The sequence below is a fragment of the Lissotriton helveticus genome, chromosome 1_1 (assembly GCF_964261635.1).
Source record: "Lissotriton helveticus chromosome 1_1, aLisHel1.1, whole genome shotgun sequence".
Taxonomy (NCBI): Eukaryota; Metazoa; Chordata; class Amphibia; order Caudata; family Salamandridae; genus Lissotriton; species Lissotriton helveticus.
The window spans coordinates 137,671,483-137,695,072 of record NC_136057.1 but is presented as its reverse complement, the minus strand read 5'-3'; the positions used below and the strand labels follow the sequence as shown (position 1 = coordinate 137,695,072).

At 51.2% G+C, this 23,590-nt stretch overlaps 1 protein-coding gene across 7 annotated transcripts in view; it reads right to left on the bottom strand.

Annotated features, from left to right (window-relative positions):
* LOC144771188 (aldehyde dehydrogenase family 3 member B1-like) overlaps window positions 1-23,590 on the bottom strand; it is a 1,013,654-nt gene that overhangs the window by 362,198 nt on the left and 627,866 nt on the right. Inside the window, exon 1 of one of the 7 annotated variants that reach the window (XM_078655974.1) lies at window positions 9,672-9,785. The exons of the other annotated variants lie outside the window; for them this stretch is intronic. The gene's annotated coding sequence lies outside the window, so the exon portion shown is untranslated. Of the gene's footprint in view, window positions 1-9,671; window positions 9,786-23,590 lie in introns of those variants that run through there. 7 annotated transcript variants of the gene reach the window in all.

The following is a 23,590-nucleotide window of genomic DNA, read 5'->3' as shown; positions in this document are numbered from 1 at the left end:
CTCTACTGTTGCACTCTCTGGAGTGGGAATAGTAATTTTTAGCCTCCGCTATCCAACGCTTTCCCTACTGCTGCACTCTCTGGAGTGGGAATAGTAATTTTTACCCTCACACTATCCAAAGCTTTGCCTACTGTTGCACTCACTGGAGTGGGAATAGTAATTTTTACCCCTACGCTATCCAACGCTTTCCCTACTGTTGCACTCTCTGGAGTGGGAATAGTAATTTTTACCCTTACGCTATCCAACGCTTTCCCTACTGTTGCACTCACTGGAGTGGGAATAGCAATTTTTACCCCTACGCTATCCAACGTTTTCCCTACTGTTGCACTCTCTGGAGTGTGAATAGTCATTTTTACCCCTACGCTATCCAACGCTTTCCCTAATGTTGTACTCACTGGAGTGGGAATAGTAATTTTTACCCCTACGCTATCCAACGTTTTCCCTACTGTTGCACTCACTGGAGTGGTAATAGTAAATGTTACCCTTCCGTTATCCTACGGTAAAATTTTTGTATATTTTGTATTAATATTAAGTTAATATATATATATATATATATATATATATATATATATATATATATATATATATATATATATATATATATATATATATATGTATTAAAAAATGTAATTGTTTTTTTTAGAACTTAAATTAATTATTTAATAATTTTAAGGTTATTTAAGTATGTTTTAGTTAATTATATTTATTATTTCATTAATTTTAAATTACTTTTAAGACATTTTAAAAAATTCGATATTTTGACTAACTATATTTTTTTAAACAATATTTTTGATTCGATGTTTTTGTACTTACCTGTTTGGAGATAGGAATTTAATATTTTTGCATTCTATATTTTTCCTCAATATTTTGGTAATTCTATATTTGTGTATGCGATATTATGTCAGTGATCCTAGATAGTGTGCGTAAGACCAGGTAGGGGGTGAGAGTCAATGTTGTTTGAGATTGAGAATCGCACTTCGAAATACGCGACCCACGAACCTGGCGCTACATGGTTGGCCGGTATGTGTGGCGTACCATTACTACCCCACTTAACAGAGGCGCAACTAGAGTCAAATTTCAGGCGGGGCTAAGAAAAAATTTCGGGGGGGGCTGAATCTTTAGGCAATCGGCAGAGTCGAGCTGCAGGGGCTCTTAGAAGGGGTAAAACAACAACAAAGCCCCATTAACATGCACAAGGTCTTTTAAAGACCTGTGAAGTGCTCGGGTGCGGCTGTGAGCGGGCCCGGGAAGTGTCTCATCCCGGGCTGCCACACACGACAGGTGGGGCTGAAGCCCTTTGAGGCCAATGGGTGTTGCGCGCCTGCCACTTAACTATCTGCCAGCATTTAACCATATCTCTCTTGTTGCTAGCTTCAAGTAGGTCGAGCCAACGTTTGTCATCCCAGTCCTTCTTGGCTGATTTTTTAACTGCTTTGTACCCAGACCTAGCCAGTCTAACCGCACCCACATTTTTGGATATAATGGCTTTTGTAAGTTCCCGATATACCTCTCTACATAACTTATTATACCAGGAAGCCGTTTTAGCACCTGAAGTTTTCTTCTTAGAGTGACATATAGTAAAAAAAGATTTTAAACTAGAAAATAACTCACTATAAACACTTAAAACGATACGATTAATATCCTCCTGTGAGTGACATTTATTAAGAATGGCAACCGAATGGGCGACCATAGACTTCATCTGCTCCAAGTCCCCCTCTCTTTCGACCAGCCTAACTCATCTGACTCTTCTATCATCGTTCGAGACAGCTGCTTCCACTAGGGGGTGTGCTTCGTCCTTACTGGCATTGCCTAATGTGCTCAGTGCAATGAGTGATAATACTAGGGCATCATGATCACTTTCGGTCCGCTCAACACCCGACATATCATGTAAGTGAGCCCACAATTCCACATTGAGATGGATATAATCTATCTGGCTTATCTTAGGCCGTTATTGAAGGTATGCACACCCTTCCGATCCGACTGTGACCTCCCATTAACTGCCCTTACACCCTTCTCCAGACACAACCCCTTGAGCTGAAAAGCAGCTTCCGTCCATCTTTTAATTGGACTAAGGTCTAGGGGGGATGTTCCATTGAGAGTCCTCATCAGCGGTTAAATTACCGTCCTCATAGCCAAGGGGTTCAAAAGAACAGTTGAAATCCCCCGCTCTAATCAAGTTATACCCTTCTCTCCATTTATCCAGAAAACTATCAAGGATGGCAACTGTCTCGGAGCGCCTCCCACCCGGCTGGCCTCTTGCATAGATGTTAATTAGCAAAATGTCCTGATCTTAGCCCATACGTACACAAAGAGCTATGATATCCGGGCTATCGATTTAAATTTCCTTAACAGTATAGCTCGATTGCTTTCTCACCCAGCATGGTAGCACCCCCCCCCGATGGTCTACTCTTACGTCCCCCTTGTGCTGGTTTGGAGAAATTATGAAACCCGGGGTGATGGACTTGATCGATAGACCATGTCTCCTGAAATGCCCAGATGTCATGCTGTTCAATAAAGGTGGACCAGTCACTGGATTAAGTTTTGGATAAAAGACCCCCAATGTTCCAAGAGCCCACTGTAATACTGGCAGCCCCTGCAATGGAGAATTCCTAAGAATAGGCCTATCAACTGGATCACTGATAGGGGAACCTTGGTCTAGTCCCCCGTACTCCTTGATTGGGCGTGTTAGAGATGTTACAGGCACACCGCCACAGCTGAGTCAGTCGTTACTTTCTAGTATGGAGAAGGCATCAAATCTATTACTTACAGGGACAGAGTGAGCGAAAGTCCCCGATAGGTGGAGTGACCCTCCCAGGTTAGAACCGCTAAGATCAATTTTAGGTCGATAAAAGAAACCCAGGGGTAATACAGGAATGTGGACCCTTGCGTCACGGGTCCCTGCCCATGACAGGATATACTGAACCATGCTGGGTGACCTAAAGCTCAAAACCACACAATCCCGCCTTAGAGTTTTCTGAGACTTCCCCACCCACGGAACCCTTCGCACCATTTTGAATTCTGTGAACAGTTCGGTTGATAGCCCTGTTCTGGAACTTAGGAGGTGAAGGGCCTTATTACGCAGGGTGGACCAGTGCTCCCACACCTGTGGTTCCAGCTCAGGGACATTCCCCTGGACAAAGGTGTAAGGAGTGGCCTCTGGTGGAAAGTGAAGGGATGTTGGGGGGTGCAGTTTCACCGCTAAGGTTTGTTGGAATAATTGCGGGCTACCTGCTCACGGGGTCGGGAGGGCATTGTGTAGGCCAGGCCCACCTCCAGTTGGAAGATATGATTGACTAATACCCGAAACTACACTAGGAGGAATGGGAATAGGGTTTGAAAGTTCCTTACTTAGCCTACCCCCCCCCGGCCTGTTGAGATGCATCCCCCCTCAACCCAGTTGAACAGTGAGGTCAGTTGATGGAATCCTAGAGAGGCCTTGCTCTATTTTAATGAGCCTAGCTTCGATTGATGCAAGTTTCTGCATCAAGGGGTCAATTAAGGAGGAGATTTTCTGCAATAGCTGAGTATTGTAATCTTCCTGACTGCTGTTAACTGGATCAGGTTTAGCGTCCTTATGAGAACAATCGCTAGAAGATTGTGGACGTCCCTCGCCCCCCTCGGCGGGGCCCTTCCGACTTGTACCCCTAGTTGAGTGTGGATGTGTTTTCGCTAAGGCGCAGGCTTTCCATTTCTTTGTTGGGGGTTCATCCTCTACTCCCCCCGCACCCTGCTTGGTCTGCTTAGCTTTCTTGCCCCTGGTAGTAACCGGAGAGGCTTTGTGCGAACTTTCTGGACTTGCTGGGGTGGAAACTTGTAAGGCAGGTAGACGGATATAACCTGACTTGATGGCCCTAAAGGAGCAACTACAGGGGCAGCTGGGTGCCTTGACATAGTAAATGGAGCTGGGTTACCTGATTAAATTGCTGGTAAGGGTTTTAACGGTAGCCTGCGCTCCATTAGTTGAATCTCATGTATGAGCGCAGACTCAGCCCTAGATAAAAAAGCATCGAGGGTTCCCACGACTCCACTCCCTACTCCAGATTTACGTTTGCCCAAAAGGCTAACCCCAACAGGTGGCATGATGCAACAATGTTACAGCTAAACTGGCCCCCCCTTTTGATAAGTCAGAAGTTAGTGGGGTGGCCCAGCCCAGTCTCCTCTGGTCTCGGACGGGCTCAGATGGGCCCGCCCTTGGTCCGGGCTGCGTCCCACGCGCCGCGGGTGGAGAGGCAGCGCATTGAGCGCGGTGCCCACGCCTCCCCCTCACTCACGGCACCTGGTCCTGGTAAGGTGCACTCTGGGAGGCAGAGTCCTATGCCAGGGTTTGATCGCCAACGGAAGATCGAGAACCGGCGGTCCCGCCAACCCCGGAATTACAGCCCTCCTGGGCAGAGTCAGCAACACACAGTGAAGGTCAGCCCAGCAGAAATGCGGCAAGTTGAGCTGATGGGCGAGCTGGAGCTTCTCTAAGCATGTGATATAACAGTGCAGTGTATAGTGTCTGTGTACCGGCAGCCTCAGACATAGTGTGCTTATCATGCCTTGTTTGCAGCCTTTGCATGTGGCTGCCACACTAAGGGGTCCATTACGATGTCGGGCGGATTGCCTCCGCCAGGCTGGCGGTGGCCACCGCCGGCCTGGCGGAGGCAATCCGCCCGACATCGCAAGCCCAAATCCCCCCCGCCATATTAGGATGTCGGGGGGGATGGCGGCGGTGAAAAACACCGCCCGCCTGTTTTCCGCCCCGGTCGCCTTCGGCCGGGGCGGAAAACGAGTAATATGGTGGCGGTGTCTGTTAGACACCGCCCGCCATATTACTATGTGCATGTTTCAATGCCTTTCCGTGGCGGCAATGCCGCCACAGAAAGGCATGTGGTGTTCACCCCCTGTGGACCCCCAGAGTGAAGGCCAAAGAGGGGTGGCACACGGGGGGGTACCTGTGGTACCCCCCTGCATTTACATGATCAAAGCGATTTTTTTAACATTGTGGCGGGCGGTGAGGTGAGCACCGCCCGCCACAATGTTAAATTGAGGAATGGTCCCGCCACTGTGGCGGGCGCATCCTAATACCAATGTCGGGACCCCCGCCCTTTAGGCGGGCAGTCCCGATAGCCGAAAGGGTGGCAATAACCCCCTAAGCCTCAACTCTGCATTGTTTTCTGTGCCTCTTTTAAGTTCACTGTGTGTCTCCTCTCCGTCCTGTCTATTTTGTATTTCACTTTAGGATGCTTTTTCCTGAATTTTTTTATTTCTCCACTTATCTTGTCACCCACGCTGTCTTTTCTATTATTTCCCCACCTTCTTTCTGTATCTGCCTACTGACGCCCTTCTGGTTGCCACGTCTGTTTGCCGTTCCTCATTGTTGCCTCCTCTGGGTGTCCCTTTAGTTCAGTGTTTGGTTTGTGAAAAATACAAGTGCCAGTGCCCTCATCAGGAGGCCACTGCAGCTTGCACCACCCATTGCCCCTCACAGCGCTGCCACTGACACTACCAATACTGATACCCACCATCAATCTGCTACAATACAATATTATCCTCGGCCTCCATCTGCACACTGCACCCTCCCAGCCTCCATCTATACACTGCACCCTCCCAGCCTCCATCTATACACTGCACCCTCTCAGCCTCCATCTATACACTGCACCCTCCCAGCCTCCATTTATACACTGCATCCTCCCAGCCTCCATCTATACACTGCACCCTCCCAGCCTCCATCTATACACTGCACCCTCTCAGCCTCCATCTATACACTGCACCCTCCCAGCCTCCATTTATACACTGCACCCTCCCAGCCTCCATCTATACACTGCACCCTCCCAGCCTCCATCTATACACTGCACCCTCTCAGCCTCCATCTATACACCGCACCCTCCCAGCCTCCATCTATACACTGCACCCTCCCAGCCTCCATCTATACACTGCACCCTCTCAGCCTCCATCTATACACCGCACCCTCCCAGCCTCCATCTATACACTGCACCCTCTCAGCCTCCATCTATACACTGCACCCTCTCAGCCTCCATTTGCACACTGCACCCTCCCAGCCTCCATCTATACACTGCACCCTCCCAGCCTCCATCTATACACTGCACCCTCTCAGCCTCCATCTATACACTGCACCCTCTCAGCCTCCATCTATACACTGCACCCTCTCAGCCTCCATCTATACACCGCACCCTCCCAGCCTCCATCTATACACTGCACCCTCCCAGCCTCCATCTATACACTGCACCCTCCCAGCCTCCATTTATACACTGCACCCTCTCAGCCTCCATCTATACACTGCACCCTCTCAGCCTCCATCTATACACTGCACCCTCTCAGCCTCCATCTATACACTGCACCCTCTCAGCCTCCATCTATACACCGCACCCTCCCAGCCTCCATCTATACACCGCACCCTCCCAGCCTCCATCTATACACTGCACCCTCCCAGCCTCCATTTATACACTGCACCCTCCCAGCCTCCATCTATACACTGCACCCTCCCAGCCTCCATTTATACACTGCACCCTCTCAGCCTCCATCTATACACTGCACCCTCCCAGCCTCCATCTATACACTGCACCCTCCCAGCCTCCATCTATACACTGCACCCTCTCAGCCTCCATCTATACACTGCACCCTCCCAGCCTCCATTTATACACTGCACCCTCTCAGCCTCCATCTATACACTGCACCTTCCCAGCCTCCATCTATACACTGCACCCTCCCAGCCTCCATCTATACACTGCACCCTCTCAGCCTCCATCTGCACACTGCACCCTCCCAGCCTCCATCTATACACTGCACCCTCCCAGCCTCCATCTATACACTGCACCCTCTCAGCCTCCATCTGCACACTGCACCCTCCCAGCCTCCATCTATACACCGCACCCTCCCAGCCTCCATCTATACACTGCACCCTCTCAGCCTCCATCTATACACTGCACCCTCTCAGCCTCCATTTGCACACTGCACCCTCCCAGCCTCCATCTATACACTGCACCCTCCCAGCCTCCATCTATACACTGCACCCTCCCAGCCTCCATCTATACACTGCACCCTCTCAGCCTCCATCTATACACTGCACCCTCTCAGCCTCCATCTATACACTGCACCCTCCCAGCCTCCATCTATACACTGCACCCTCCCAGCCTCCATCTATACACTGCACCCTCTCAGCCTCCATCTATACACTGCACCCTCTCAGCCTCCATCTATACACCGCACCCTCCCAGCCTCCATCTATACACTGCACCCTCCCAGCCTCCATCTATACACTGCACCCTCTCAGCCTCCATCTATACACCGCACCCTCCCAGCCTCCATCTATACACTGCACCCTCTCAGCCTCCATCTATACACTGCACCCTCTCAGCCTCCATCTATACACTGCACCCTCTCAGCCTCCATCTATACACTGCACCCTCCCAGCCTCCATCTATACACTGCACCCTCCCAGCCTCCATCTATACACTGCACCCTCTCAGCCTCCATCTATACACTGCACCCTCTCAGCCTCCATCTATACACCGCACCCTCCCAGCCTCCATCTATACACTGCACCCTCCCAGCCTCCATCTATACACTGCACCCTCTCAGCCTCCATCTATACACCGCACCCTCCCAGCCTCCATCTATACACTGCACCCTCCCAGCCTCCATCTATACACTGCACCCTCCCAGCCTCCATTTATACACTGCACCCTCTCAGCCTCCATCTATGCACTGCACCCTCCCAGCCTCCATCTATACACTGCACCCTCCCAGCCTCCATCTATACACTGCACCCTCCCAGCCTCCATTTATACACTGCACCCTCTCAGCCTCCATCTATGCACTGCACCCTCCCAGCCTCCATCTATACACTGCACCCTCTCAGCCTCCATCTATACACTGCACCCTCTCAGCCTCCATCTATACACCGCACCCTCCCAGCCTCCATCTATACACTGCACCCTCCCAGCCTCCATCTATACACTGCACCCTCTCAGCCTCCATCTATACACTGCACCCTCTCAGCCTCCATCTATACACTGCACCCTCCCAGCCTCCATTTATACACTGCATCCTCCCAGCCTCCATCTATACACCGCACCCTCCCAGCCTCCATCTATACACCGCACCCTCCCAGCCTCCATCTATACACTGCACCCTCCCAGCCTCCATTTATACACTGCACCCTCTCAGCCTCCATCTATACACTGCACCCTCCCAGCCTCCATCTATACACTGCACCCTCCCAGCCTCCATCTATACACTGCACCCTCCCAGCCTCCATCTATACACTGCACCCTCCCAGCCTCCATCTATACACTGCACCCTCCCAGCCTCCATCTATACACTGCACCCTCTCAGCCTCCATCTGCACACTGCACCCTCCCAGCCTCCATCTATACACTGCACCCTCCCAGCCTCCATCTATACACTGCACCCTCTCAGCCTCCATCTATACACTGCACCCTCTCAGCCTCCATCTATACACTGCACCCTCTCAATATCATCCTCGGCCTCCATCTGCACACTACACCCTCCCAGCATCCATCTATACACTCTCAGTATCCTCCGCGGCCTCCATCTGCACACTGCACCCTCACAGCCTCCATCTATACACTGCACCCACTCAATATCGTCCTCGGCCTCCATCTATACACTGCACCCTCTCAATATCGTCCACGGCCTCCATCTGCACACTGCACCCTCTCAGCCTCCATCTATACACTGCACCCTCTCAGCCTCCATCTATACACTGCACCCTCTCAGCCTCCATCTATACACTGCACCCTCTCAATATCGTCCACGGCCTCCATCTGCACACTGCACCCTCTCAGCCTCCATCTATACACTGCACCCTCTCAGCCTCCATCTATACACTGCACCCTCTCAGCCTCCATCTATAGACTGCACCCTCTCAGTACCCTCCTCTGCCTCCATCTATCCACTACACCCTCCCTCCCAGCCCTCCTCTTATCTCCTTCACCCTGTGACTCTCTCACGAGCCTTTTTTGGCGGAACCGGTTTCTGAAGCGCTGCCAGGGTGGCTGCGTGACTCAGGCAAGCAGGGCATCTGAGGGACGCCTCATGACTTCCCGGCTCATGAGGAGTACACGCCCTCGTGTGGACTCAGACACGGATGACAATAATGTTTGACGTATGTGCTGCCTCGAAGCGCTGTCGTGCATGACTGTACAAACACAAGCATCTCACGGGTGCACCGCATCGCCTGGAGACTACGCAAACGCGGCACATACAGAGATAATCTGTTAACGATAGCTGCTTCATATAGCGCGTTATACGGCAGTGTTGCGCTTTCGAAGCGCTACAACCAAGTTACCAAGTTTAATGAGAATAAGGAGGTCGTGGCTGAGGTTACACGGCTGGGACAGGGTGCAGCGCCTTCCGAGTTTATCTAAAATCCTTAATCCACACCTTTGCCTCTCCTGCATCCCTTGATTCACTGAGGCTGCCCCGCCCTGGCTCCCCCACAGCTTTCGCAATACACAAGTCTCGTGATGGGGCTGCAGGGCAATGAGCGCTCCTGTGGGAGGGATGCACTGGGTGCAGGGCAAGGAGTGCTCCTGTGGGAGGGATGCATTGGGTGCAGGGCTGCAGGACCCGTCTGGGGAGCTGTGCAGGGTACCGTCCACCCCACGCGCCCATGTCCTCTGTCCCACCCACAGGCTCTTTACCTCCTCTCCTCCTGCTGCCCTCACTGCTCCTCAGGCTCTCACATCACGTGACCTCAGTCCATGTGACAGACAGGGATCTCTCGCCCACTAGAGCCGGGAGAGTGCTTCTCGGACACCCCCACCCGACCGCTGATTGGCTGAGCTTTGGCACTTGGAAGGAATGTCAACATCCTCTCGGGCTGCCTGCTACTGCACTTCGGCTCTGCCCTGCACACATGCAGACCCTGGTCTGCCGCACAGGGATTAGCACGCGGAGCCCAGCTAATACACCCCCCCCCTCCAAATGCTGTTGCAGTACCGAGCCCTCGTCACAGGTCTCCTAATGCCCCTCCCTCCGTGCTCTTCCAGTACCAAATGCTAAAAGAACACTTGATGGAACGAATGCAGAACAATGCCATACATTCACCCCAGTACAGATACCTGGGCTTAAATTCATTGTTTTTTTACTCACCATGTCCTTCCAGTTTGGAACCAGCCATATGCAAATCAGTCTTGACTCTGTGCCCCATGGGAACAGTCCAGCCCGAACTGCCAGGCCAGGTCCTCCCTGGACTGAAAACAAGCATCCTAGGACCGGTTCGGCTTTCAGCCTTCATCAGCCAGGATAGCTTGATTCCAGAGGCATGGAGAGAACGGGACCCACGTCTGGGCATACCCATCCCACTCAAATGCAAAAAGAACAATTGAAGGACAGAATGCAGAACAATGTCATACATTCACCCCAGTACAGAGATCTGGGCCTAAATCCATCGTTTTTTTGCTCACCATGCCATTCCAGTTTAGACCCAGCCATATCCAAATCAGTTTTGACCCTGCACCCAATCGGAACAGTCCACCCCAAACTGCCAGGCCAGGTCCTCCCTGGAATGGAAACAAGCATCCTAGGACCGGTTTCAGGCTTTCAGCCCTCATTAGCCACGATAGCTTGACTCCAGTCCAGTGGCATGGAGGGCACGGGACCCACGTCAGGGCATACCCACCCCACTTGGGGTGACAAATGCAAAAAGAACAATTGATGGACAGAATGCAGAACAATTTCATACATTCACCCCAGTACAGAGATCTGGGCCGAAATCCATTTATTTTTTTGCTCACGTGCCATTGCAGTTTGGAACCAGCCACATGCAAATCAGTCTTGACCCTGCGCCCAATGGGAACAGTCCAGCCCGAACTTCCAGGCCAGGTCCTCCCTGGACTGGAAACAAGCATCCTATGGCCGGTTTCAGGCTTTCAGCCCTCATCAGCCAGGATAGCTTGACTCCAGTGGCATGGAGAGCACGGGACCCACGTCTGGGCATACCCATCACACTCTGGGTGACAAATGCAAAAAGAACAATTGAAGGACAGAATGTAGAATAATGTCATGCATTCACCCCATGGCATGGTGAGCAAAAAACGATGGATTTAGGCCCAGATCCCTGTACTGGGGCGAATTTACGGGGACCGGGTGCAAATGGGCAGCGCCGTGGCTTGGGACTGGGGTAGGGGCACCGGGGTTATGGTGCCTTCTATCCGGGCTTGTGACTCCCTCCCGCCCTCAGTCTGGGCTCTCCCAGTTCGGGGGTGTGCTCGTGTGCGGCCCCTGGTGGTTTGGAGTGCACCAGGGGCGAGTGGCGCTCATTCCGGACAAGAGTCTGCTTCCGAGATTCCGGTCTGGCAGGGCTTCTCCTTGGGCCCAGGGGTAGGGGCACCGGGGGTTGGTACCCTCAACTCGTGGTTCGTGACTCCCTCCGCTTTCTGCCTGGCTCTCCCCTCAATGCGGGGGTGGCCTCCCACGGTCCCGTTCTGGCCCAGCGTCGCCCCTTGTTGGCGTCCCTGGGTAAATGAAAAGTGCGGGCCTCATGGTGCGCGTTCCGTCGTTGCTGTCTGTCGGTTTGGTCGAGGCAGCAGGCCCTTAGGGGCCGAGAGGGTCATCCCGTGTTGTGATGAGACGGGGGCTTTAGAGCGAACAAACTAGATTCCTTTCTCTGTCCCTCCCGCTGACTCGCGCTATTTAATGCCAAAAGCAAAACACAACCTATGCAAGTTACAGGGATTGCTTCCTGTGGCCGTGGGCGTGCTGCATATGGTAGACTGGCGAATGCACCTGAAATATTTGCTTCTCGCTCCCCACGGGTTGCTGCAGTCAGTGGGCAAAATAGTCCCATCTGAGTTATCGCCCCACCCCCTCACCCCACAGAGCGGAGCCATTCGCTATCGGTGTCTTACGAGGCCATTAGCAATACATCACCAGTTCCAATAGCAGCTTGCACTGTTCACCAGGTGGCGATGCACCTTCAGGTGGCCCGGAGTGCTGCCACATCCTCTAAAGGGGTTTGGGGGGGAAGACGACCGCAGGGAGGTCTCCCCCCCGGGCAGTTTGGGAGGGGCGGGGGGGGGGGAGGGGGTCTGTCAGCAGCAAGGCGGGTTTTTTCTGTTTTGGGCTGGTGTTGTAGCCCAAAAGGAGCCCAAGCATAAATGCTTTGGGCTCCTTCTCCCGGCCACCATTTTGTGATCGGTGACCTGGTGGCTGGGAGTAGTGGAGATATTCGTTTTGACACGTTTTAATTTTTCAGGAGTGAAGGTGTACACTTGTCCAGGTTAGGGATGGATCTGTATCTTTTGGAGCTGAGAGAAGTGCTGTCCAGGTGTTTAAAGGTCAAGGAGTATGCCCATTAGAATTTTTCAGGTCATAAAGGTTGTGTTTTTGGGGGGCAGAAAGGAGAGGGGTAGTGTCTCCCCATCCGCCTTTCTGGGTGGCGGGGGTTAGTGGTATTTTTTGACAGGATTTGCAGAATTGTGGTTGTTCAGTTGAATAGTTGGATCATGGGTAGGATAATTTGGGCAGGCTACAGTTGATGGGGTGGTTTACACAGGTTGGGGGATCAAACTTGTTTCGGGCAGGCAGGGGGGTTTGTCTATTGGATTGTTTGGATTGTTGGGTTTTAGTCGGGTAGGCAGGAATTGGCAGTTTGTATTTTGTAATTGTAATGTATGGGTGGGGGCGGGGTCAAGGAAAATGTTAGGGGCGGGGGCGGTGATATGGGGTTAAGGAAGTTCACTATTTAGTGAGGTTTAGTTTTGTAAGGCGTTGGCCGAGGTTTTATAATTGTTAATGTGCACCTGTTTCAATAAAGCGGCTTTTTTCACACAAAAGCTGGTTTGTGGTCTGCTCCCCCCCACCCCTCCTTCCCAAATTGCAGATCGCAAGCGCATATAACATGGATAGGTTTGTGGGTCACTCCGCTGGGCTGAGAGGTCCTTTTGTATGGCAGCGTATAAGTGGAAATCCATAAGCTTAACATGAACAGTCACGCCATTATTGGTCATCAGGAGCCAAGTGCAAACTACAAAGTATAGATTAGTTAGAGCTCCAGGTTACCCAGGGCGGATCTTCAAACAACACAGACAGCAAAGACAGGTTTAGAAGAAGGACGATTGATATAGAGTCTGATGTAAGTATTTTGCCTGGCCTTGTTAAATCTTACATAAAAAAAAATGGAACAAACAAGTGGTATTTTCTTTCTGAACGGGGGCAACAATAGCTGGATCAGGGAAAACTCAACGTAGAACACAAATCAACTGCGTCCTCATTACGGAGGTACACATTCCTGTTCTTCAGCCTCAGCAATGCTCGGCATCGCCCTCTTAATTTTAAGTCCTTTGAGTCTCTCATTCTGATGAGCAGAGGCCTGTAAATGTGTTTCGTATGTGCTATATCTATTCCTTTTAGAGGTCCATTCAGTGCTATTCGAGCAATGCACTCATCATTGACACGCCTTGAAGCACCTGCATATTGTGACAGAGGAGGTGTGAAGCCATGGGGTCATATAAAAAAAAAAAAACTGGAATAAAATTGTACTTTCAACAGGCCCGGACGCACAACTTTAATGAAATTTTAGTCGCAGCTTTGTATGTATGGCCTCTAAATTCCCTGCAGGCAATGCGTGCACACCTGAGGGCATTGTGCTCGATTCTATACAGACAATAGGAACATGGCCAGGCAAAGCCAATAGTTTTGGTATTTCACATAGCTGCAGGACAAAGTCATTACTAGATGTCCCCCTCAAGTCAGAAGCAACTGCAGAAAAGCTTTATTAAAGGTCCTGGCCCCATAGAGTCGGGTGCAACGGATTGTATCCTCTCCTAGCAGCAGTGCGCCAAGTTGTTGCTAGGTGTCTTTTTGAAGTGACATGCAAGTGCGTTAAGTGGGTAGTAGCTAGGTTTCACTCAGTGAGGCAGAGGGGTCCTTGCAGGACCCTCTATAAGGGGGGCTGCTTTAGAACATAAATTGGGAATCTTAGATTCTGACATTGATGTAATTGAACCACTCACATTGTTAATATTTATACAGCCTGAGTGTGAACAGAGCTGTACAGTAATTTGCTGCACGTGGAGGGGGGGAGGGGGGTTATTTCCACCACGTTCAGGCAACATTTGGACAACCCACCCACACTAAGCTTCAGTCTGAGTTCAATTGGGGTCACTTATCGTCCATTCTGGGTTCTGTTTGATGCACTTGCACTGATCACTCAAATTGATCTAAGGTGACCAACTTAATTTGAAGGACAAGTCCAAAATGTGTCACATTACAGTACTTGTGAATTTCAAGTGCCTGTGCATCGTTCTAGTCATATACACTGTTTAAATTAATTTGAATAATGACTGAATTAAAGAGTGAGATTATTGGATGCTCCCGCACCAAGGCATCTGCAGCAGTGAGTGTTGCTATGCTGTAAGGATATGAAGGTTAAATAGGATTGCCAGGTCCCACAGGGGTGCCTGCCACATGGCCACTTGCAGGTTAAAGGGTGAGTTCAAAGGGCAAAGGAGGGGTCATGGCAAAGAAAACATGGACCAATTTATCTGCTGGGTCTGGTGGTTATTTTGACCTCTTGGTCATGGGAGCAAACCCTGTTAGGTTCTATCAACCTTTCCTCCTAGAAAGTATGTAGATACTGAAAGACCTTAATTCGTTTAAACTAAGCAAGGAACTGACTGACTTGGTGAGGCACAAAAGACAATTTCCCACTGGTACTGAATTATGACACAACATTGATTCATAGAGTTGTATCAATAAATCGGGTGAGGTGCAAACTTAGTGGCCAATTAACGGGAATGTGCCTCAGCAAAACCAGTGGGTACCACAGGACGCTTCACTTATTGTTAGAGACTTACGGCCTGATTCTTGAAAACCGAAATCTGCGAATTATAAATTGCGATTGACAGCGAATCGCAATTTAGAATTCGCAGATCGGCATTCATCAAAATCTGCAAGAAAAAAAAGCGATTCGCACGCGGCCGCAAAAAGCGTTAGCGAATTTCAAAAATCGCTATGTCCGTCAAAATCCGTGTAGGAATTGCGATATCACTATTAGCGAGTTCGCTAAATGCGATCTCGCTACTAGCGAGATCGCTAAAACGGGAAGTCGCTTTTCGAGCACAGTGATGACATCACAACCAGGAAGCAGGCAGTTCCCACTCCCATACAGAACAGTGAGGCAGATCTCGAGGCTGCATCTCACAGAGCTCCTTCCAGAACACCTCCAAACTTTCAAAGCCTCACTTTTGTGACTGCAGCAATGGCAGAGGATGCAGCACCAGGGCACAGTGACACCGGGCGCAAGCGGAAGCTCAAATTCAGTGAGCAGGAGTTGGAGCACCTGATAGAGGGAGTGGCAGAAAACTACACAAAACTATTTGGAAAGGACTCCAGGATGGTGCCTGAAGCGGAGAAACGCCGACTGTGGCTGGGGATCGGCGCAAAAGTCAACGCTGTGGGCGTGACACACAGGTCGCTCGAGGAGCTAAAAAAGAGGTGGTACGACCTCCGAGGTCGTGCCAAGGAGAGGGTGGCAGAGAGGATGGGCGAGACCCTGGCTACTGGAGGTGGAGATCCTACAATCCCTCCCAACACCCCCTTGGAGGACCGTGTGGAGGACACACTTGAGCCAGAGGCGTGTATAGGGGTCATCACTCTGGACTCATCCCGACCCACCCAAGACAGCCAAGGTAAGTGGCATGCGACTGCGACCCTGTCCCCTGACAATGGCCATGACCCTATAGCCTCCCATAATCAACCCAAGTCATGCAATTCATGCACATTAGGTCATGCCCAAAAGTATTGTGGGACATGTAGTCTGCCCACAATGCACACAAACCCCAATGCAGCCAGACATGTCCCAAAGTACGCAATGCCACAGCCAGTCAGGGAATGTCAGCCAGCATGCATGTAGCAACTGCACGTGTGACAGATACATGCAATTAATCCACGTCCACTTCCCCTCACAGGTGGCGCTGACAACAACAGCAGCGACAGCGACAGGCTGCTCATAGACGAGGCACCAGAGGATGCAGAGGAGGGCCAACAGCCACACATCCTGCACCATCATGCGCTGCACCAATCCCTGCTGCCAGACCACCACCATCTGCGCCAGCACCATCATGCGCTGCACCAATCCCTGCTGCCAGACCACCACCATCTGCGCCAGCACCATCAGGCGCTGCACCATTGTCAACCGCAACACCACCACCAGCGGGACCCTCAACATCTGGTGCTGCTAGTGTGGTGACAGTCCACACACCTACTGTGGCCAGGCAACACAGCAGGCATGGCAGGGTTCGCCAGCAGAGCACAGCACGCAGCAGCAGGAGGGGGATGGCTGTGCCCGTGCCAGGGCTGAGCATAGAGCGCCAGATGCTGCGCATCCATCAACTGCAGGCACAACGCCAAGGGGCAATGCAACTCCAGCTCCACAACATTGGCCGCAATGTTGCAAATGTGTCGGACAGGTTAGAGCGGATGACAACTGCTATGGAGGCGAACACTGCGGCCATCATCTTGCAGCGCAACACCGCCCGCCGCCGCCACCGCCAGCTACTTACGCGGCTATCTGCCTACACGCGCTCAAACTATGTCATTGGTAATGCCACCTCCCAGCTCTCACGTCGGTGCCTAGCTATGCAGCTGCAGCTGGTGCAATGCTGCGAGGATGTGGCGCGAGTCTTGGAGCAGGTCACCAGTGCCGTACTGGCACTTCATCAAACCTGCCCAGCCAATGGTGGTGGGGACGACACTAGTGAGGGGACCTCCAGTGTCAGCAGCCTGTCTGCCTCACAGGTTGGTGTGCTACGCCGCAGCAGCAGGCCCACTGCGGGTTCACGTGCTGTCCCAGAGGATGAGCCTGAAAGGCGATTGGGTGCCGCGCGCGGGAGGCGCGCTTAACTTTACTGTCCATTGGCAGGGACATGCTGATGATAGAAGCATGTCCTGTGTATGATTTAGAGGAGTATGGCGCAATACTGCTCACATGTTAAGAATTGCAAAAAGTCATTATTATTGTGCCTTCAACAATAATATTTATTCTAGCATTGTACATCGGCCTCCTGTCATTATTTCCATTGGCATGCATTTGTGAATTGTGGGGTGAGGGGAGTGGGGTCACTAGAAACTGTTCATTGTGATGTGGTTGCGGCGTCTGTGTCCTTCAGCTGGATTCTCCCCGCGTGCTTGACGCACATGTGCAGGTGGCCGGTCGTCCCCTTCCGACTCACTGCCAGAGATCTCTACAGGTATCCGGCGCTTGGTAGCAATGTTGTGTAGTATTGCACACACTGCCACAATGCGGCAGCACACATCAGGACTGTAGTACATGGCCCCACCAGTCTTGTGCAGTATGCGGAATCTGCTCTTTAGTAGCCCAAATGTCCTCTCAATGCAATTCCTTGTGCGTATGTGTGCTACATTGTAACGCCGTTGCTGTGGTGTAGCAGGGTTGAGGTATGGGGTGAGGAGGTATTCACGGAGGGCGTAGCCACTGTCACCTGCATGAGAGGAGCAGAGGGTGAGTGCCTGTGCAGCGCAGCTACTTCATCACAGTGTAACATTGTGGGCCAAGTGTACTTACCAAGTAGGTGTCCTTCACCAAAGTCTCCCCTGGCCAGTCGTGTGTGGAGGCCGCTGTGCCGGAATATGAAGGAGTCATGTGTGCTCCCCGGGTACTGTGCCACTATGTCCATGATGTATGTCTTAGCATTGCACACCATCTGGATGTTGAGGGAGTGGTAGGACTTGCGGTTGCGGTACATGTACTCCGTTTCAGCTGGTGGGCAGATGGCGATGTGGGTACAGTCAATGCATCCTATCACATGTGGGAAATGCGCAACATTGTAGAATTGATGCTTGGTCTCATCCAACTCCTGTTGGCTGGTGGGAAATTTGATTTGGTGGTGTAGCTGGGTCAGCATTGCATTTAGGAAACTCCTCAGGCAGCAGGACATGGTGGGCTGGGATATCCCCCCTGCAACAGCAACTATCCCCTGGAAGCTCCCGGAGGCCAGAAGGTGCAGGCTGCACAATACCTGGACATGTGTGGGCACGGCATTCGTCCGCCTTGTTGGGTGCTGCATCAGGGGGTCAAGGTCCTGAATTAGCTTGATGATTATAGCCCCATTCAGGCGGTACTTTGCGTATATTTGCTCTCTGGTTTGGCCCAGCAGGGTGACCCGCTGGCGGAATATCCTCTCCTGGATCCTACGTCTCCTCCGTGCTGCTCGCTGTAGCCTTCGCCGCCTGACCACCATGTAGAGTCCTGGCATTGTGAGACTCCTAAACCTGCTGCTGCTGCAGCTCCTTAAGTGTGTTTGGTCAGGCCTGCACCTGTTCCTGATTGGGTAACGGTTTTTCAAAAAAAAATTTAATGGGCTTTGATGGTTACCACCTGCTTTGGGTTGTCCTTAAAATGCGCCACGCAATTAGTGATTTACGGGTTTTTCGCAATTAGCGATTTTTCATGAATAGCGATTGCGATTATATTGCGGTTTCGCAATATTTTTCGCAGTATCCGTGGTTCCTCGCTATTTCCGATTCGCAAATGGGCTAGTGCCGGGATTCTGCGAATAATTTTGCGTATTCGTTATTCTGTGTTTGCGAATTCGGTATTTTATTCATGAATACCGATTTTGACTATTGCGCTCGCATTAGCTTTTTCGCAGCTATTGCGAGTGCAATTTCGGTTCATGAATCAGGCGGTTAGTCCCATGGCTGGTCCAGCCAGGTGGTGTAAGAGTGGTTGCCCTGCAACACAGGGGGCAGGGTCCTCAAGGTGTGGGGCACACTTGTGGAGAACTCTGGCTGCATAAGAGTATTAAAGCTATCCACATTTCCTCATCTGCACCCGGCAATACCTGTAATCTGGGTGCTAGGCAATCCACGCCAGGGTGGGTGCACCAGTATGGCATCACATCAATTTAAAGTCCACAGTTATACTGGGATTGGGTCCTGTACAGACTGTCCTCCCTCACTCTCAACATCCACTTGTCGGCATTCTGGTATACATTAGCAGAATTGTGGCATGGGGCTACTCATGCTAGGGTGGGACATCAGCTGGGTGACTCAGCAGCTAAGGACTGCAGTCAGACAGTGACGGTGATGGGCTTGCAGGCAATGATGACATGAAGCAGAATACTGTAAAGAGGAGTGTGGGTAAAGGGTTCCGACAATTAAGCTATATACCCCACAGCCCTTCGGCCAGGTGGGTTGCCTTTAGTTTGGCATTCCAACAAGTGTGCTGTGGCTTCAATAGTGTTGAGAAATTGGGTTTGGAACAGATATGCTGACTATCACCAGAACACACATTGCAATCTTAGTTAAGAAGCTGCAGGCAATCTTTGTTCATATGTTTTACCCTTGGTTTTCACTATCCAATAGCTTTGGCAACTTTTCGGCACACTGTTATACCTTTATCAAAAGTCTGGCTATGGGCTACATACGCTAGGGTGGGGACACCAGCATGGCGACACAGCATCTGCAGACTGAAGTCAGGCTGATGGGTTTTGCATGCAATAAGGACGTGATATGTATCAGTATATTTGGGGTACAATTGGGGGACCTCAGGCCTCATCCCTGTTTTTAGATCCACCTTGTTGTGTTTTAGGAAGGAGAGGAGCACCAGGCGTCCTCGAAAGAATATGAGCAGTTTAAATCCGATGCACGTCCACAGGTTCACTGGCTGGTGCGGCACTTTGTCATAGGTCTGAATTCTCGTATTTGGGACCCTGGAAACAAGGGCTTAGTGAACCCCCGAAAGAAAATGTACAAACTTGCACACAGTGCATTATGGTTTGCATCACACAGAACTGTGGTTACGAAGAGAGCTGTTTCATATCACCAAGGGGTCTTATTCCTGGCTGATGCTGTATTCCTATACATATGGAGGTCAGCAGATCAAGATAAGGGTATTGTGTTGGCCACAACATTAACTTATTTAACAAATATACTCGTGGACTTGAAGGCAGACACCTCTACGCTTACCAGCAAATCCTGATATCAGGGCCTGGGCAGTGAGGGGTAAATACATGGCACAGGCAACCCCTAATTAGAAGGTCCATTAGCACAGAGCCCACAAGAGGGACATATCTGGGAACTGTGATTAAAGAGGAGCACAGTAGTTCCCAACTTCCAGGGAGACCATTGAACTATCCTACAGAAGGATAAATTAAGCCAAGTAGAAGCCCACCAAGCAGGAGAGCTTGGTCCAAATCGAATTCAAAATGAAATAAAGAAGGGCTTGGTAAATTAGGGATGGCCTCCTTAGCGCAAACGCAACATGGTACCCCGATAGGGACAAGGCACAAGGTTGATAGGGAAGTGGTCCAGCTGAAGGGTCTAGTATCTGCAGGAGGTTCTGAAGCCTGCCATGGTGGGGGGGTGGAGGGCCCGGATATGGCGGCAGCCAAATCTAGTTCTTTGGCGAAGTTACAGGGCGATCCGGAGGCTGAATGGTACATAGGGTTACCCGCTTTAGGAGCACAATAGCGGAGCAGATGCCAAACAACCCCATGAGTCTTTACAGCAGGACCCGGGAGGAAAACCACGGCGCCCCGCTAGTCCTTCAGGCGGTTGTAAGCCTGAGCAACCGGGGGCTTGCCTGGATACACACGAACTGATAAAAAGGCGTGAGTAAAGGGATGGACTGGTGGTCTACGGTACTTAAGGGGGATAATTCCACAAAATGGTAGCACCGATTGGGTTGGCCACTGTGCAATTTGCTCATCAGGTGGGCAGGGCAGCTAAGATTAGTCACCGATGCATGCCCTTGGATTGCCCGTAAGTTAACCCACCATGTTGGCATATATTTCTTGTATGAAATAAACCTGCAGCAAAATGTTTTCCAACAAACATGTCTTGTATGTTTATTGTATTGCTGTGCATGCTATGTTCTTCTTGCAGGGGGAGGTTGCCTATATCGGCACTATGTTCCAGTACCGAGCCCCTGAGACCCTGTCATAGGTCTGCTAATGCACCTCCCTCCGTGCTGTTCCAGTACCAAGCTCCTGTCACAGGTCTGCTAATGCACCCCCTTCCGTGCTGTTCTAGTCACGAGCCCCTGAGCCCGTCACAGGTCTGCTAATGCACCCCCCTCCGTCCTGTTCCAGTACTGAGCCCCTGTCATAGGTCTGCTAATGCACCCCCTGTGCTGTTCCAGTGCTGAGCCCCTGTCACAGGTCTGTTAATGCATCTCCCTCCGTGCTGTTCCAGTACAGAGCCCCCGTCACAGGTCTGCTAATGCACCGCCCTCTGTGCTCTTCCAACACCTCTGTCCTGCCTGGCAGACACCGTGCTATTTTAGTGCTGGCACCCAAGCACAGCTCTGGCACTGCATGCTGATCCAGCGCCAACATTCACACACTGCTCAGCCAGTGTACCTCAGTCCTGACCTGCAAGCCTCGCACAGTCGCACTGCATGCTAATGAATTGAAAATGGCACTTATAAGCACCTGACTACCCTAAGGCCCCCCAGCCCTAGGAACCAAACCTACCTAGTGAGCGGCTTTAGATGGCCGCCAACAAGAACGTCTTCAGCTGTCTGCGAAAAGATAGATGGTCTTCTTCCAAACAAATGTGGTTTGGAAGAGTATTCCACCTCTTGGAGGCAATGTAGAGGAATTGTCTGCCCCCACTTATAGCCCTATATATTCTAGGTACTATTGCCATCCATTTATTTTCTGAGAGTAGGGCTCTGCTGGGATGGTATAGGGAAATGATGGACTGTAAGGCTGGCGGGCCTTTAGAAGACATAACCAGTTGGGTGAAGCAAAGGGATTTGAACTGGATCCTCTCCGCAATTGGCAGCCAATGTAGAGAGGCTATAGAGGCTCGCGCGGATTCTCTGTTGGGGGGTATGTAGAAGCAATCGAGCTGCACAATTCTGCACCGTCTGAAGTTTCTTTATTGTAGATCCCGGAGAGCCCAAATGAAGGGCATTTGCATAGTCCAAAAGAGAGGATTAGGGCTTGGACCAACAATTTCTTCGCACTGAAGGGCAGTAGGGGGGAGGACTTTCCTAACCATTTTAAGTAGTCCATAGCAGCACCCCGCTACCTTCTGGGTTTGCACCTTCATGTCTAGCACATGATCAAGCCAGACTCCCAAGCTTTTTATTTGTTCTTTGGGAGGGTGTATGCTGCCCAGGCATTTAGGGCATAGAGAGGTGGAACCTAATGGGAGAGGTTTACCCAGAAACATCAGGTCTGTTTTTGCTCCATTTAGTTGTAAATAATCCAGCGCTAACATTCACACACTACTCAGCCAGTGTACCTCAGTCCTGAGCTACAAGCTTTGCACTGCATGCTGATCCAGCGCTAACATTCACACACTGCTCGGCCAGTGTACCTCAGTCCTGATTTGCAAGCCTCGCACTGCATGCTGATCCAGCGCTAACATTCACACACCGCTCAGCCAGTGTACCTCAGTCCTGACCTGTAAACCTCACACTCCATACTTTTCCAGCGCTAACATTCACACACTGCTCAGCCAGTGTACCTCAGTCCTGTGCTGCAGACACTGTGGTATTCCAGTGCTGGCACTCAAGCATAGCTCTGGCACCACATTCTGATCCAGTACTAACATTCACACACTGCTCAGCCAGTGTACCTCAGTCCTGAGCTGCAAGCCTCGCACTGCATGCTGATCCAGTGCTAACATTCACTCACTGCTCAGCCAGTGTACCTCAGTCCTGAGCTACAAGCCTCGCACTGCATGCTGATCCAGCGCTAACATTCACACACTGCTCGGCCAGTGTACCTCAGTCCTGAGCTACAAGCCTCGCACTGCATGCTGATCCAGAGCTAACATTCACACACTGCTCAGCCAGTGTACCTCAGTCCTGAGCTACAAGCTTTGCACTGCATGCTGATCCAGCGCTAACATTCACACACTGCTCGGCCAGTGTACCTCAGTCCTGAGCTACAAGCCTCGCACTGCATGCTGATCCAGCGCTAACATTCACACACTGCTCAGCCAGTGTACCTCAGTCCAGTGCTGCAGACACTGTGGTATTCCAGTGTTGGCACCCAAGCACAGCTCTGGCACTGCATGCTGATCCAGCGCTAACATTCACACACCGCTCAGCCAGTGTACCTCAGTCCTGAGCTACAAGCCTCGCACTGCATGCTGATCCAGCGCTAACATTCACACACCGCTCAGCCAGTGTACCTCAGTCCTGACCTGTAAACCTCACACTCCATACTTTTCCAGCGCTAACATTCACACACTGCTCAGCCAGTGTACCTCAGTCCTGTGCTGCAGACACTGTGGTATTCCAGTGCTGGCACTCAAGCATAGCTCTGGCACCACATTCTGATCCAGTACTAACATTCACACACTGCTCAGCCAGTGTACCTCAGTCCTGAGCTGCAAGCCTCGCACTGCATGCTGATCCAGTGCTAACATTCACTCACTGCTCAGCCAGTGTACCTCAGTCCTGAGCTACAAGCCTCGCACTGCATGCTGATCCAGCGCTAACATTCACACACTGCTCGGCCAGTGTACCTCAGTCCTGAGCTACAAGCCTCGCACTGCATGCTGATCCAGCGCTAACATTCACACACTGCTCAGCCAGTGTACCTCAGTCCTGAGCTACAAGCTTTGCACTGCATGC